Raw genomic sequence first — 14,476 nt, 5'->3', positions numbered from 1 at the left:
TTTATCCTTTTTACCTCTTTTCTCCCCAATTTAGTTGTTGTGCAAACTGATTCCTCCCCACAAACATGTCTGTGTTGTTGTCACTGCTGTTGTATCTGTACTGGCCAGTGGTGGAAAAAGTACTGAAATGTTTTACTTAAGTAAAAGTATCAATACTGCAATGTAGAAGTACTCTGTTACAAGTAAAAGCCCGGAATTCAAAATGCACTTGAGTAAAAGTGCAAAAGTATTAGTATCAAAATGTACTTAAAGTACCAAAAGTAAAAGTAATTTTTTTTTTTTAAATAGCAGATCTACAAGCTCACAACGCGTCGCGATGTGACACGTTGTGAGCTTATAGATCGGCTATTTTCAAATAGCCTAGGTATAAAATAGGGCTAAAGTGGTTAATGTATGTTTCACAATATCATAATTTATCTGAAAAGTAACTAGTAACTAAAGTTTTCAAATAAATGTAGTGGAGTAAAAGTACAATGTTTGCCTCCGAGATGTAGTGGAGTAGCAGTAAAAGTATTGGAAATTGGAAATACTCAAGTAAAGTACAAATACCTCAAAATTGTACTTAAGTACAGAACTTAAGTAAATGTACTTAGTTACTTGATTATAATCGACTAAACTCGATAAACACGTTCACTGCTAAAAACCAAAAAACTAAGAAATCCGAGCTAGATGTGTTTTTCTACATCTCATGGAGTGGATGGAGGGACTTTTTTTGGGGGATGACGATATTTCTGGTTCTAGCCTTCTCTCGCAGTCATAGGATCTCTGTAAATGGCAGGGAACGTGTTAATTAGATGAGCTGTATCGCCCCTACCAGTGACTCAATGTGTGTTCCAGTAGCATCACATTGCTGAGCTCCTCGAGGAGGAGGAGGAGGAGGAGGGGGAGGAGGAGGCAGAAAGCCTCCATCCTGGCTCCGGTCCACCAGAGACAGATTGTCACCCACTGTTCCTCACAAGCTGCCCTTCCTTCCTGTGCTAATCAACCCACGAGCATGAATGGAGGAGACTCAGTGAGGAAGTGCATCGTACTCCCATGCCTGTACATGTGCTCTACACCACACCGGGCTCCATGCCTGTACATGTGCTCTACACCACACCGGGCTCCATGCCTGTACATGTGCTCTACACCACACCGGGCTCCATGCCTGTACATGTGCTCTACACCACACCGGGCTCCATGCCTGTACATGTGCTCTACACCACACCGGGCTCCATGCCTGTACATGTGCTCTACACCACACCGGGCTCCATGCCTGTACATGTGCTCTACACCACACCGGGCTCCGGCACAGAGACACCACATTGTTTCATTCTTGCTTGTGACAACGCTATAGGAGATGAGATGCCTTTTCTGTTCAAACCTCTCCTCCTCACCTATATAAAGCTCTCCGTGCCTTAAAGCCCTGCGGTACCTGTCAGACCTCCTCAAGGATTTGTACAGCCCAGCACGGAACCTGAGGTCTTCTGACGTGGGGCTCCTCTCCGTCTCTGATCCCTCACACCAATAAGCGGACCCTCTGCGATAGAGCTTTCAGTGTGGCAGCCCCTCCCCCACCCTCTGGAACTCTCTCCCTGTGGAGATTGGCCTGACGCCAACATCTCTTCAGTCCACATTGAAGAGACACTTGTTTACTCAGGCCTTTGACAAAATACTTTGTTTATTTTGTGTTAATGTAAAGTGTCCTTGGGTTTTTTAAAGGTGCTGTATCAATTCGAGTTATTATTATAATAATTATTATTATTATTAGGGATGCACCGATATATCGTCTGTACGTCGGGTATCGGCCCGGTATTCGCCTTGTTGACCGACATATTTGCAATTAATGGCTCTTTTAGATAGACACGAACAAAGTGAAAACGTGCCGTGAAACGTATATCACAGGTTCCATACGCTATGGCTTGGTTGCAGTTAAGGTTCTTAGATCCTAGTGGTCCCAGGTTTCTATCTCTCTTCTTTCCCCCTGACGCGGTCGAGGCAGAAGGCCGCCCACCCTAGAGCCTAGGGTCTCCCTGACGTTTCTTCCAGTTAAGGGGGGCGTTTTTCGTCGCCACTTTCGCAAAATGTCTTGCTCAGGATGGGACTGTGGGCTCTCTGCTCTACATGTAAAGTGTCTTGAGACAACTTGTTGGGATTTGACACTTTAATAATATGTAATTGAATTAGGTTGCAGTTAAGGTTCTCAGAACCTAGTGGTTCCCAGGTTGCTCAGAACCTAATTTGAGCTTTGCTCAGGACGTGCAGTAGCACAGTATGAACTGATGTCAGACACAACAAAAACCGTGTCAAATGCACGTATGTGGAGATTTCCAACATGCACTGATTCCAGACACTACAGAAACCATCTATTATTAGATGTGTTGTTTTTGATTCATCCCCCCAAAAATATCTGATACTGTTCATCTCCACACAGTAATACAGTATGTAGGTTCATCCACACAGTAATACAGTATGTACTATGTAGGTTCATCCACACAGTAATACAGTATGTACTATGTAGGTTCATCTCCACACAGTAATACAGTATGTAGGTTCATCCACACAGTAATACAGTATGTACTATGTAGGTTCATCTCCACACAGTAATACAGTATGTAGGTTCATCCACACAGTAATACAGTATGTACTATGTAGGTTCATCTCCACACAGTAATACAGTATGTACTATGTAGGTTAATCTCCACACAGTAATACAGTATGTACTATGTAGGTTCATCTCCACACAGTAATACAGTATATAGGTTCATCTCCACACAGTAATACAGTATGTAGGTTTATCTCCACACAGTAATACAGTATAGGTTCATCTCCACACAGTAATACAGTATGTAGGTTCATCTCCACACAGTAATACAGTATAGGTTCATCTCCACACAGTAATACAGTATGTAGGTTTATCTCCACACAGTAATACAGTATGTAGGTTTATCTCCACACAGTAATACAGTATGTAGGTTTATCTCCACACAGTAATACAGTATGTAGGTTTATCTCCACACAGTAATACAGTATGTAGGTTCATCTCCACACAGTAATACAGTATGTAGGTTCATCTCCACACAGTAATACAGTATGTAGGTTTATCTCCACACAGTAATACAGTATGTAGGTTCATCTCCACACAGTAATACAGTATGTAGGTTTATCTCCACACAGTAATACAGTATGTAGGTTCATCTCCACACAGTAATACAGTATATAGGTTCATCTCCACACAGTAATACAGTATGTAGGTTCATCTCCACACAGTAATACAGTATAGGTTCATCTCCACACAGTAATACAGTATGTAGGTTCATCTCCACACAGTAATACAGTATGTAGGTTCATCTCCACACAGTAATACAGTATGTAGGTTCATCTCCACACAGTAATACAGTATAGGTTCATCTCCACACAGTAATACAGTATGTAGGTTCATCTCCACACAGTAATACAGTATGTAGGTTCATCTCCACACAGTAATACAGTATGTAGGTTTATCTCCACACAGTAATACAGTATAGGTTCATCTCCACACAGTAATACAGTATGTAGGTTCATCTCCACACAGTAATACAGTATGTAGGTTCATCTCCACACAGTAATACAGTATGTAGGTTCATCTCCACACAGTAATACAGTATGAAGGTTCATCTCCACACAGTAATACAGTATATAGTAGGCCTGTAACGATACAGTAACTGCATCGATGCATCGTTTTAAATTTTCAACGATCTACTATATCGATATGCAAACAGCTAAATATCGTATCTTTTGACTTTGAATCGTATCGAATCGTTTTGCAATGCAAATAATCGTATCGAATCGTTCTGCAATGCAAATAATCAATTATATCAATACTAAGTACTTTTAAGAAGAAAAAAAGAGAAAGAGGGGTTTATATCCAGTATCCAGGTATTTATTTTTCACACAGAATTTTTGGGTAAATAAATAGTTACTATATCGATTTTAAATCATTGAATGGAATCGTATCGTTCTAAATTAACCTGTCCTGTATCGTTCATGTATCGTATCGACTAAATCGCTGAATCGAAACGTATCGTATCGTTCTAAATTAACCTGTATCGTTCATGTATCGTATCGACAACCAAGTATCGTGATACGTATCGAATCGTTGTTAAAACGTATCGTTACACCCCTAGTATATAGGTTTATCTCCACACAGTAATACAGTATGTAGGTTTATCTCCACACAGTAATACAGTATATAGGTTCATCTCCACACAGTAATACAGTATGTAGGTTCATCTCCACACAGTAATACAGTATGTAGGTTCATCTCCACACAGTAATACAGTATAGGTTCATCTCCACACAGTAATACAGTATGTAGGTTCATCTCCACACAGTAATACAGTATGTAGGTTCATCTCCACACAGTAATACAGTATGTAGGTTCATCTCCACACAGTAATACAGTATAGGTTCATCTCCACACAGTAATACAGTATGAAGGTTCATCTCCACACAGTAATACAGTATGAAGGTTAATCTCCACACAGTGATACAGTATTTAGGTTCATCTCCATACAGTAATACAGTATGAAGGTTCATCTCCACACAGTAATACAGTATGTAGGTTCATCTCCATACAGTGATACAGTATGAAGGTTCATCTCCACACAGTAATACAGTATGTAGGTTCATCTCCACACAGTGATACAGTATGAAGGTTCATCTCCACACAGTAATACAGTATGTAGGTTCATCTCCACACAGTAATACAGTATGTAGGTTCATCTCCACACAGTAATACAGTATGTAGGTTCATCTCCACACAGTGATACAGTATGTAGGTTCATCTCCACACAGTAATACAGTATGTAGGTTCATCTCCACACAGTGATACAGTATGTAGGTTCATCTCCACACAGTGATACAGTATGTAGGTTCATCTCCACACAGTAATACAGTATAGGTTCATCTCCACACAGTAATACAGTATAGTTTCATCTCCACACAGTAATACAGTATAGGTTCATCTCCACACAGTAATACAGTATAGTTTCATCTCCACACAGTAATACAGTATAGGTTCATCTCCACACAGTAATACAGTATAGGTTCATCTCCACACAGTAATACAGTATGTAGGTTCATCTCCACACACAGTCAGATGAAACAGTCCAAACTAAGGCCAGTCAGGCTGTTCCTCAGCCTGTATTCATAACATATTACTGCTGTTTGACGCACATGAGTGCAGAACAGAATACAAATGGTGACTCTGCATTATTATCCCTCTGCCACTGTCCTCTCTGTCTCTGTGGACCTGCACACTCCCCTGGTGGAGGAAGAACTCGGATTTGTATTATTTAGGTAAAAGTAGCAATACCACAATATATAAATACTCTGTTAACCATTTAACCCATTAAGACCTGGGGCCGATTCTACGAAATATCTTCTAAATCCTAACAGTTTTTTGAAGAAAAAAAAATTAGGTTACTATGTCAGTGGTTCTCAAACTTTGTCATGTCAAGGACCCCAAAATGTATATGTTTTTGGCCACGGACCCCCATCTCAAAATATGTTGTTCCAGGGACCCCCAGAAGCTAAGATTTGAGTTACAAATGTTCGCTTGAAACAAATGACTTGCACAAAAATAGCAGATCTACAAGCTCATAGCGCAGCACCGAGTGCCGCGCTATGAGCTTGTAGATCTACTATTTTTGAATAGCCAAAGTGTTAAATAATGCTTTTTAGCTCAAATCTAAAAATGACACAGATGCTTCTCCCGGTCTTAACCACTAGGCCATCGGCGCCCCTATACTAGTGTCTCTTCTGTCACTGTGGGGAAAGCTTTTGCTGAAAATAGCCGATCTACAAGCCCACAAGCCTGGTTGGTCCTCACATAATGCTCATGATTACATGGTACCATTTATTCACTCTGTGTCTCAGAGGAGGCACTGTGGACAGTTCAGAAACCCGCCCTAGGCCTACCAGTGACATCATCGGTATGCAGGTTTGGTCATTTCAAACGGGATTTAAATTGTGTCTTTTTCTTTTACTATAATGCTAGAACAATGGCTTCCATTGTAGCATGCTAGCTCTCCGGGAATAGAAAGCCTGCTCTGTCTATTAGCTTGGATTCCCCATCGATGATGTCACTGGTAGGCGGGTTTCTGAACTGTCCACAGCCCTCCTCTGAGACACAGAGTGAGTAGACACAAATGGTAACTTAATTATAATGAGCATTAGTGAGGAGCAATTATATGAAGATGAAGTCGTTCTTTAAAGGGATTGTAGGCAAGTTCAGAGATTAAAAAAAAGAAACTTGTCAAACATCGCCCCTCCACTCCCCCCCCCCCTCCTCATCAGCAGTTTGTTTCCCCGACCACCAGGGGGTGACGCAGGGGGGCATTCTAAACGGGCCATGCCGAAAATAGGTTGCTTTATTCGGATACAATGCGTGTCACTGCCCGCCCGGTCCGCCCCTGCCGGTTCTCTGAATTTGCATTTTTTAATAGGCTCTGTCATGATAAATTGACCACATATACGAAGTTAAACAACTACATTCTATCCAAACGATATCTTAAAAGTAAATTCCGTGCCTCAAAAAAGAAGTTTGAGAGCGTTTTAAAACCGAAAGTAAAAAGTAAAAACTGCCCACAGAAAACAATGGCGGCTCGTTCCATTTTTGTCGGTTGCACTCGGTTCTATTCGGTTTCACTCGAACAGTTCACACGGACACGGACGTGCATGGACACGCACATGCGTGCGTTCATTTACGTCCCGGACAAACATAAATTGTACGGAAAATACGGATTTCAGAAAGAGGACTGTGTTTCAATGCAGGAAAACACCCCAGCATCATTATAGAGTGGCTGATAGAGGGGAAAAAAATGCTAAATATTTATATATCAGTATTTTTTTAATTTAGGCTGAAGTTGCCTAGAATCCCTTTAAGTACAGTAGAGTGAATGTGTTCAGTGAGTGTTAATTAGTGCTAAACGAGCTCATTAGGATGCCGTGTCATCGAGGCTCCACGGCTCAATCAATATGGTGAACAGCTGTTCCCATGACCCTTGACCTGCCCGTTGCTATTGGATACCAGTCTGGTGTCTGACTGTGCAGCCGTCTCCTAAAGGCAACCGTTCCCCAACCTGCGGGCCGGGGGTCCCTCTGGTGGGTCGTGAGGATGCTGCAAGGGGTCCCCAAATAATTGGCAAAAAAAGACACTAAGATTGTAATGATGATATAACATTAATATGAAGGAATAATGTAAAAAAAAACAATTACAACAAAGAACTATATGAATGTCCTGTATCAGCCTCGTACTACCCTCTGAGTCTCCACTCCACTGACCTAGATTGTGTCTTCGTTCGTCCCGTCCCCCCCACGTCGGTAAAAATCTAATTCCATGTCATTTAGATTTTGATCAGACAAATCTACATTGGCGTACACAGGCAGTGGTGTAAAGTAACTAAGTACATTTACTCAAGTACTGTACTTGAGTACAATTTTGAGGTACTTTTACTTTACTGGAGTATTTCCAATTGTCTATACTTTTACTTCTACTCCCACTACATCTCAGAGGCAAATATTGTACTTTTACTCCACTACAATTATTTGAACAATTTAGTTACTAGTTACTTTGCAGATATAAATTATTACATTATAAAACATACATTAACCACTTTAGTCCTATTTTATACCTAGCCTGTCGCTCACAACCTAGCCTCAAGCTCACAACGCGTCGCGATGCGACGCGTTGTGAGCTTGTAGATCTGCTATTTTCAAACATTTTAGTACTTTTACTTTTGGTACTTTAAGTACATTTTGATACCAATACTTTTGTACTTTTACTCAAGTACATTTTTAATTCCGGATTTTTACTTGTAACAGAGTACTTCTACATTGCAGTATTGATACTTTTACTTAAGTAAAACGTTTGAGTACGTTTTCCACCACTGCCTACAGGATGAAATATTAAAAATAACGAGGCGATGACGGGCCTTATTTCAGGGAACAGCCCCCCCTCTCCCTCAGGTAGCGATAAGCACTTCTACAGGTAATAGCTTCATAAATCCATATTAGAGCTGTAGTGATTGTATAACGGGGGGAAGGGAGGGAGGGAGTCATCTGAGGGACTACAATAGCATCTTATGGACAGACACCCACATAGTAAACAATGCTCTCTCCACAGCAGCTCTGGAAGTCATTTAGCCTCTCTGTGTTGACAGGCTAATGGAGGAAACAACACCTTAAAGAGTCTCTCTGGATCTGACTGGTTATTTAGTATGGGAGCTGTTAGGCCTGATTTATATACTGTTGTTTGTATATATATATATATATATAGATCTACAAGCTCACAATGTGTCTGATTTATACACTGTCGTATGTATGTATATATATATAGATATATCTACAAGCTCACAATGTGTGGCGTATGGGCTGCGGTGTGAGCTTGTAGATTGGCTGTTTTTCAGTGTAAATTGGGCGTTGGATAGTGGGCAGGGGATGCATAGCAGTAGGTAGGGGGGTCTGCAGTGCATAGCAGTGGGCAGTATGTGGGGGGGGGGGCATAGCAGTGGGCAGTATGTGGGGGGGGGGGGGGGCATAGCAGTGGGCAGGGGATGCGTGGGAAAGGAAATAGTCTAAAGCTCTCCTCTGTTCTTTGGATTACATCGCAGGTAGTGGGATCTCTCTCTCTCTGTCTCTCTCTCTCTCGCTCTCTCTCTCTCTCTCTCTCTCTAAGTTCACAAACAGTATCGCCCAAATCACACAATTATTTGTATGACAATTAATGGTCAACCTCAGTGTCACCATGGTGACACTACAGCCTCAGTGTCACCATGGTGACACTACAGCCTCAGTGTCACCATGGTGACACTACAGCCCTGAGCAACGGCTGAAACCCGAGCAGCCATTGTCACATGACGTCACGGTCCCACGGTGGCATATCGTCTTCCAGACCCACGCTGGTGGCTGAAGTGTCAACGTGTGTGTGTGTGTGTGTGTGTGTGTGTGTGTGTGTGTGTGTGTGTGTGTGTGTGTGTGTGTGTGTGTGTGTGTGTGTGTGTGTGTGTGTGTGTGTGTGTGTGTGTGTGTGTGTGTGTGTGTGTGTGTGGATATCGTTGCTGTAGGGCAGAAACCTCTTACCTCCATATTTTTTACTTTTTGTGTCTTTTTCTTCTTAAATGAACGCCCTGCTTGATCATACTACAGCGTCACACAAAAAGTAGCAGATCTACAAGCTCGTTTTGAGCTTGTAGATCTGCTACTTTCGCTATTTACTGCTATTGTCTACTGTGACAGACAATACATGTGGCACAGTCCCAGCGTGGCTGGATCAGTGTTGCCATATCTGCTTATTCTAAGCAACTTTGGGCTTGTTTTTCTGTAAAGTCGCTTTATTTGTCATGGACCCCCAGATTTATATGTAATTGTCCACAGACCCCCCCCCCCCCCATCTGAAAGTACTCTGTAGTGTGTCAGGGACCTCCCCAAACAAGATTTGTGTTTCAAACTATTTTACTTTTGTGTCAATATATATATAGTTTTTAAATAGCAGTTATTGGCTACTTTCTAAAATGGCCAATGTAAAAAGTGGTAAAAGTTGTCTTAGCCGCTTGCTTCTCTTGCAAAATCTAGCAACGCTGGGCTGGATCACAAAAATGGTGACCTGGTTTGTGGGGCGAGAGACACTGGAGCAGAGAGAGAGAGGAGTGGAGGAGATAGATACTAGTGCGGCCATAGAGCACCGAAGTCTGACGTAATTTACACATCCTTGGTTAGTCTACCTGGTTCGTGGTTTCCCCCCCCCCGTTCTGAATCCCCATAGACGTGTTTAATATCGCGTCAAATAAGAACTGTGTTCCAAAAATAAACAAATGATCCCGGTGGTTTGACTCTTATGGATATGAAGCATCAACTGACGGTGAGAAAACGATAATGTTACTTCCACCAAATTAGTTACATTTTCTCCAGAAACAGACTGTATCAAATATAAGTGACTGACTATCATAAACGATACAGAACCTCCTCCCTGACAATATCTCCGAGACAGTTTGTTTATTTATGGACCACAATTCTTATATGAGACGATTCTAAGATGACCCAATGTTATTCTCCATAGAGAAATGACTTTACCAACCAGGGGATGAACGAGTGACGTCAGGACTTCTGTACTCTATAGCAGTGTATATCAACCCTGGCAAACGTCCCAATTTTGGGCCGGGGCTACTGCTGAGGTGTGCCGCGCCGTTTGAAGAAGGTTTGAAAAAATATCATTTTGGAAAAAAAAAAAAAAAACTTTTTTTTTTTTTTTTTTTTACAATAATAATAATCAGGCATGCAAACAGCCCCGAGGTGAAAAGGGTGACAACATGCTGTTTTTTTTCGGGTCAGGTGTCACACTATTGCCCTATTTGGATTCAAAACGGCTAGTGGAAGCTGAAAAGCTACAAGTTTGCATGTCTGAATAATGCAAAAACAGAAATATTTGTTTGCATTTGCTTTTTTTCTCCCCCATATATTTTCATGATAAAAAAGTGCGTATCGTATCGAAATCGTATCGAAGTTGTGTGCCCAATATTGTATCATATCGTTTCGTGAAATTAGTGTATCGGCACACCCCTAGTGTGTGTATATAGATATACCGTATATATTTATATAATTATATATATATATATATATATATACCGTATATCTAGGTGTGCCCTGGGAATTTTTTGGCTATGCCAGGTGTGCCTTGGCACAAAAAAGGTTGATAAACACTGCTCTATAGATACTGGAAGCACTGTGACATGGTCATAGATACTAGTAGCACTGTGACATGGTCATAGATACTAGTAGCACTGTGACATGGTCATAGATACTAGTAGCACTGTGACATGGTCATAGATACTAGTAGCACTGTGACATGGTCATAGATACTAGTAGCACTGTGACATGGTCATAGATACTAGTAGCACTGTGACATGGTCATAGATACTAGTAGCACTGTGACATGTGGGAAGCGACCGGCTGGATTTGTGAGCGTTTTGTGTGTGGTGGAGATTTGTTGAAACCCGACACCCTGTCAGGGCCACCATATGTCACATGGTGAGCTCTGCCTCTGTTGTGTGCAGTGAAATGATCAGTGTTCATTTAACTCTGAGAGGGGGTGAAAATAGACCTACATGTTCCCCCACTTTCTCAGAGTTAAACAGGATGTGTATTTGTTCAAATGTAAATAACTAAATGTTAAAAGCACATGTCTCCGCCAGGTCAGGTAGGTTATTGTGGGCCAGCAATGTTCGGTATTGGCCAATCAGGATGGAATATGAAAAATCAGACGGATCTGTCTTGATAATGTGTAACGATTTGCGTGATGTTTGGACAAAATGTGGAGGAGTAATATGTGTTTTATTTGGTGCAAAACTCTGCCTCCTGGTGGTGCTATACTAGGGCGATGCTAAAAGGGTAGCATTTGTTCCTCAACGTAGTCCGAATGTGCGAGCAAGACTTCACGGAAATCGCACGCTGTGTTCATGATTTGAGGCATTTTGTTCAAGACGGACCAATCCTGCAAAGCCAGTCTTAGCCAACAAGGATGGAATATGAAAAATCGGACAGATCCGTCTTGATCACATGACTACAGAGACACTGTGTACTGATGTGCGTGATGTTTGGAACAAATCTGTAGGAGTAATATAAATAAATGTGTTGTGCCTCCTGGTGGCACCATAACAGGCCGATCTGAAAAAAAAACATTGCCCTATTATAGCGCCACCAGGAGGCCAATTTTTTGCAAAACATGTTTTTTTAATATTACTCCAGCAAATTGTGTCCAAAAATCACGCAAATCGGTACACATTGCTGTCCCACAATAACCTACCTGACCTGGCGGAGACCTGTGCTCCGAGGAGCACTTTTTCTACTTATTTTGTGTAGATGTTTGTGTCAGAACTGTCACATATAGATATATATATATATATACAGTATATATATATACATATACAGTAGGTTTCTTACTGTACATACTGTACATACATACATAGAACTGCCTACTCCTTAAGACACAAATAGATGAATATGATAAATGATGTGTACAGTATGACACTGGATTCAGCAGCACAGCACTTATTGTAGATGGTCTCTCTGTCGGGGTGTAAACCTCATATGTCATAAAAAAAAATCAGGATTCAAAAACATCAACAGTAGCAGATCTACAAGCTCGAAAAGCGGCGCGAAGCGACACGTTTTGAGCTTGTAGATCTGCTATTTTTGATGCTTTTGAAGAAAACACAAACGGATAAGATAAGAGGTTTTTGCCGACGGTGACAATATTGCTCTGTAACTAGGCTATGCAGCACACACACACACACACACATACGGCACACACACACACACACGCACACACGCACACACACACGCACACGCACACGCACACGCACACACGCACACGCACACGCACACACACACACACACACTGGTAGTAGAGTGGTAAAGTGCTGTAAAGGAAGTGGCTGATGGTGACACACAGTGTAAGGTTATTTGTCCCTGACCGTTCACAGTTGACCTGTCATTATTAATCTGAGCATAATACACACCACCAACTAAATGCACACACACACACACACACACACACACACACACACACACACACACACTGCACAATGACAACAACAACACTCACACAAAAGAGCACAACGTCTGCCACTGAAAGGGTTAACACCAGGGTGGGGGGGGGGGGGGGGGATTTCTTAGTTTTTATTTGACTCTTGCTTTGTCAATGTAAACGTATGTTTTCTCTCATGTCAATAAAGCTACATTGAATTGAGAGAGAGAGAGAGAGAGAGAGAGAGAGAGGATGAGAGAGGAGCCTGTTGCTGCCAGCGAACAAGGGGAGGAGGGAGTAGAATAGAGTGTGTGTGTGTGTGTGTGTGTGTGTGTGTGTGTGTGTGTGTGTGTGTGTGTGTGTGTGAGAGAGAGTGTGTGAGTGTGCAACACGCAAGGCTCAGTGATTGCATGTGTGCTGCCACCTGGTGCTTTAGCTCCTCCCATTGAGAGCACTCATTCTGTCTGGACTGCTCTCTCTCTCTCTCTCATCTCTCTCTCTCTCTCTCTCTCTCTCTCTCTCCTTGCTGTTCCCTCTCTCATCTCGTCCCCTCCTCCTCTCCCTCTCTCTCTCTCGTCCCTCCTCCTCTCTCTCTCTCTCTCTCTCTCTCTCTCTCTCCTCTCTCTCATCTCTCTCTCATCTCTCTCTCTCTCTCTCTCTCTCTCCTCTCCTTGCTGTTCCCCTCCCTCTCTCGTCCCTCCTCCTCTCCCTCTCCCCTCTCTCTCTCCTCGTCCCTCCCCTCTCTCTCTCTCTCATCTCTCTCTCTCTCTCTCTCTCTCTCTCTCTCTCCTTGCTGTTTCCCTCCCTCTCTCGTCCCTCCTCTCTCTCTCTCTCTCTCTCTCTCTCTCCCTCTCTCGTCCCCTCCTCCTCTCCTCTCTCTCTCTCTCTCTCTCTGTCCAGGTCTATTGTTATGTATTCATAGTGTTGCATGTCTTCAGTATGGAGGAGGATCGCTTCTGTCTACCAGCCACTCGTCCCTCTGAGGTGAGAGAGAGAGAGGGATGAAGGGAGCGTGTGTGTGGATGTGTGGAGGGATGGATGGATAGAGGGAGGGAGGGAGGGAGGGAGGGAGGGATAGGATCGTGGAAGAAGGAAGGAATCGGTGTATTAAGGAAGGGAACGGTGTGGTGTTGATTCACGTTGAGCTCTGAATGGTGTTTCAACCAGTCTGTCCTTTAGACCGTCTGAGAGACATGTCTGCACAGCTGTGTGTGTGTGTGTGTGTGTGTGTGTGTGTGGTGTGTGTGTGTGTGTGTGTGTGTGTGTGTGTGTGTGTGTGTGTGTGTGTTGTGTGTGTGTGTGTGTGTGTGTGTGTGTGTGTGTGTGTGTGTGTATAGCGTACATCTCGGAAGGTGAAAGGTTCAAGTAGGTCATTGGAGGGAGACGGACACGCCCCTTTTTGGGGGGAACGGCGTGTAGGGTCCTCTCCGTGCGCTGTGATAGGTTCATTCTCTCCTCGGCGCCATCACGGCGTAGCGGCAACGGCTGGCGGGCTGAGCCCGGTGTCAGCCCGGAGTCACCTTCAGCCCACCGGCTATCTAACAAACACCACGTGTCGTGTGTGTGTTTACTTGGTTTTGCACCCAGCGTGGCACATCAAAAACAGCAGATCTACAAGCTCACAGAGCGTCGCATCGCGACGCTCTGTGAGCTTGTAGATCTGCTAGTTTTGATGTGCCACGGCGGTATAAAAGAGGGGCTGTGTGTGTGTGTGTGTGTGTGTGTGTGTGTGTGTGTGTGTGTGTGTGTGTGTTGGGTGGAGCTTCAGGCAGACATTTTGTCTGGTTATCCACAGGTTGTAGATAAATACCAACACTAGATGTTGCTGCTTGTTGCTGATAATCTGTTTCCTCTGTTACCACAGGCTACTCTCTCTCTCTCTCTCTCTCTCTCTCTCCCTCTGTCTATCGCTCTGCATCTGTATGTCTCTCT

General features: G+C 43.0%; 2 protein-coding genes across 6 annotated transcripts in view; both read left to right on the top strand.

The window, feature by feature from the left end:
• The window catches only part of LOC308104861 (ankyrin repeat and SOCS box protein 12-like), a 396,083-nt gene that overhangs the window by 161,681 nt on the left and 219,926 nt on the right, over positions 1–14,476 (top strand). The window lies entirely within an intron of this gene.
• tanc2b (tetratricopeptide repeat, ankyrin repeat and coiled-coil containing 2b) overlaps positions 1–14,476 on the top strand; it is a 332,731-nt gene that overhangs the window by 122,017 nt on the left and 196,238 nt on the right. Inside the window, exon 1 of one of the 5 annotated variants that reach the window (XM_080455413.1) lies at positions 13,456–13,528. The exons of the other annotated variants lie outside the window; for them this stretch is intronic. The gene's annotated coding sequence lies outside the window, so the exon portion shown is untranslated. Of the gene's footprint in view, positions 1–13,455; positions 13,529–14,476 lie in introns of those variants that run through there. 5 annotated transcript variants of the gene reach the window in all.

Source organism: Gymnoscopelus braueri (assembly GCF_963280865.1).
Source record: "Gymnoscopelus braueri genome assembly, chromosome: 17".
Classification (NCBI taxonomy): domain Eukaryota; kingdom Metazoa; phylum Chordata; class Actinopteri; order Myctophiformes; family Myctophidae; genus Gymnoscopelus; species Gymnoscopelus braueri.
The sequence above is the reverse complement of the archived record's forward strand: the minus strand, read 5'-3'. Positions and strand labels throughout refer to the sequence as shown.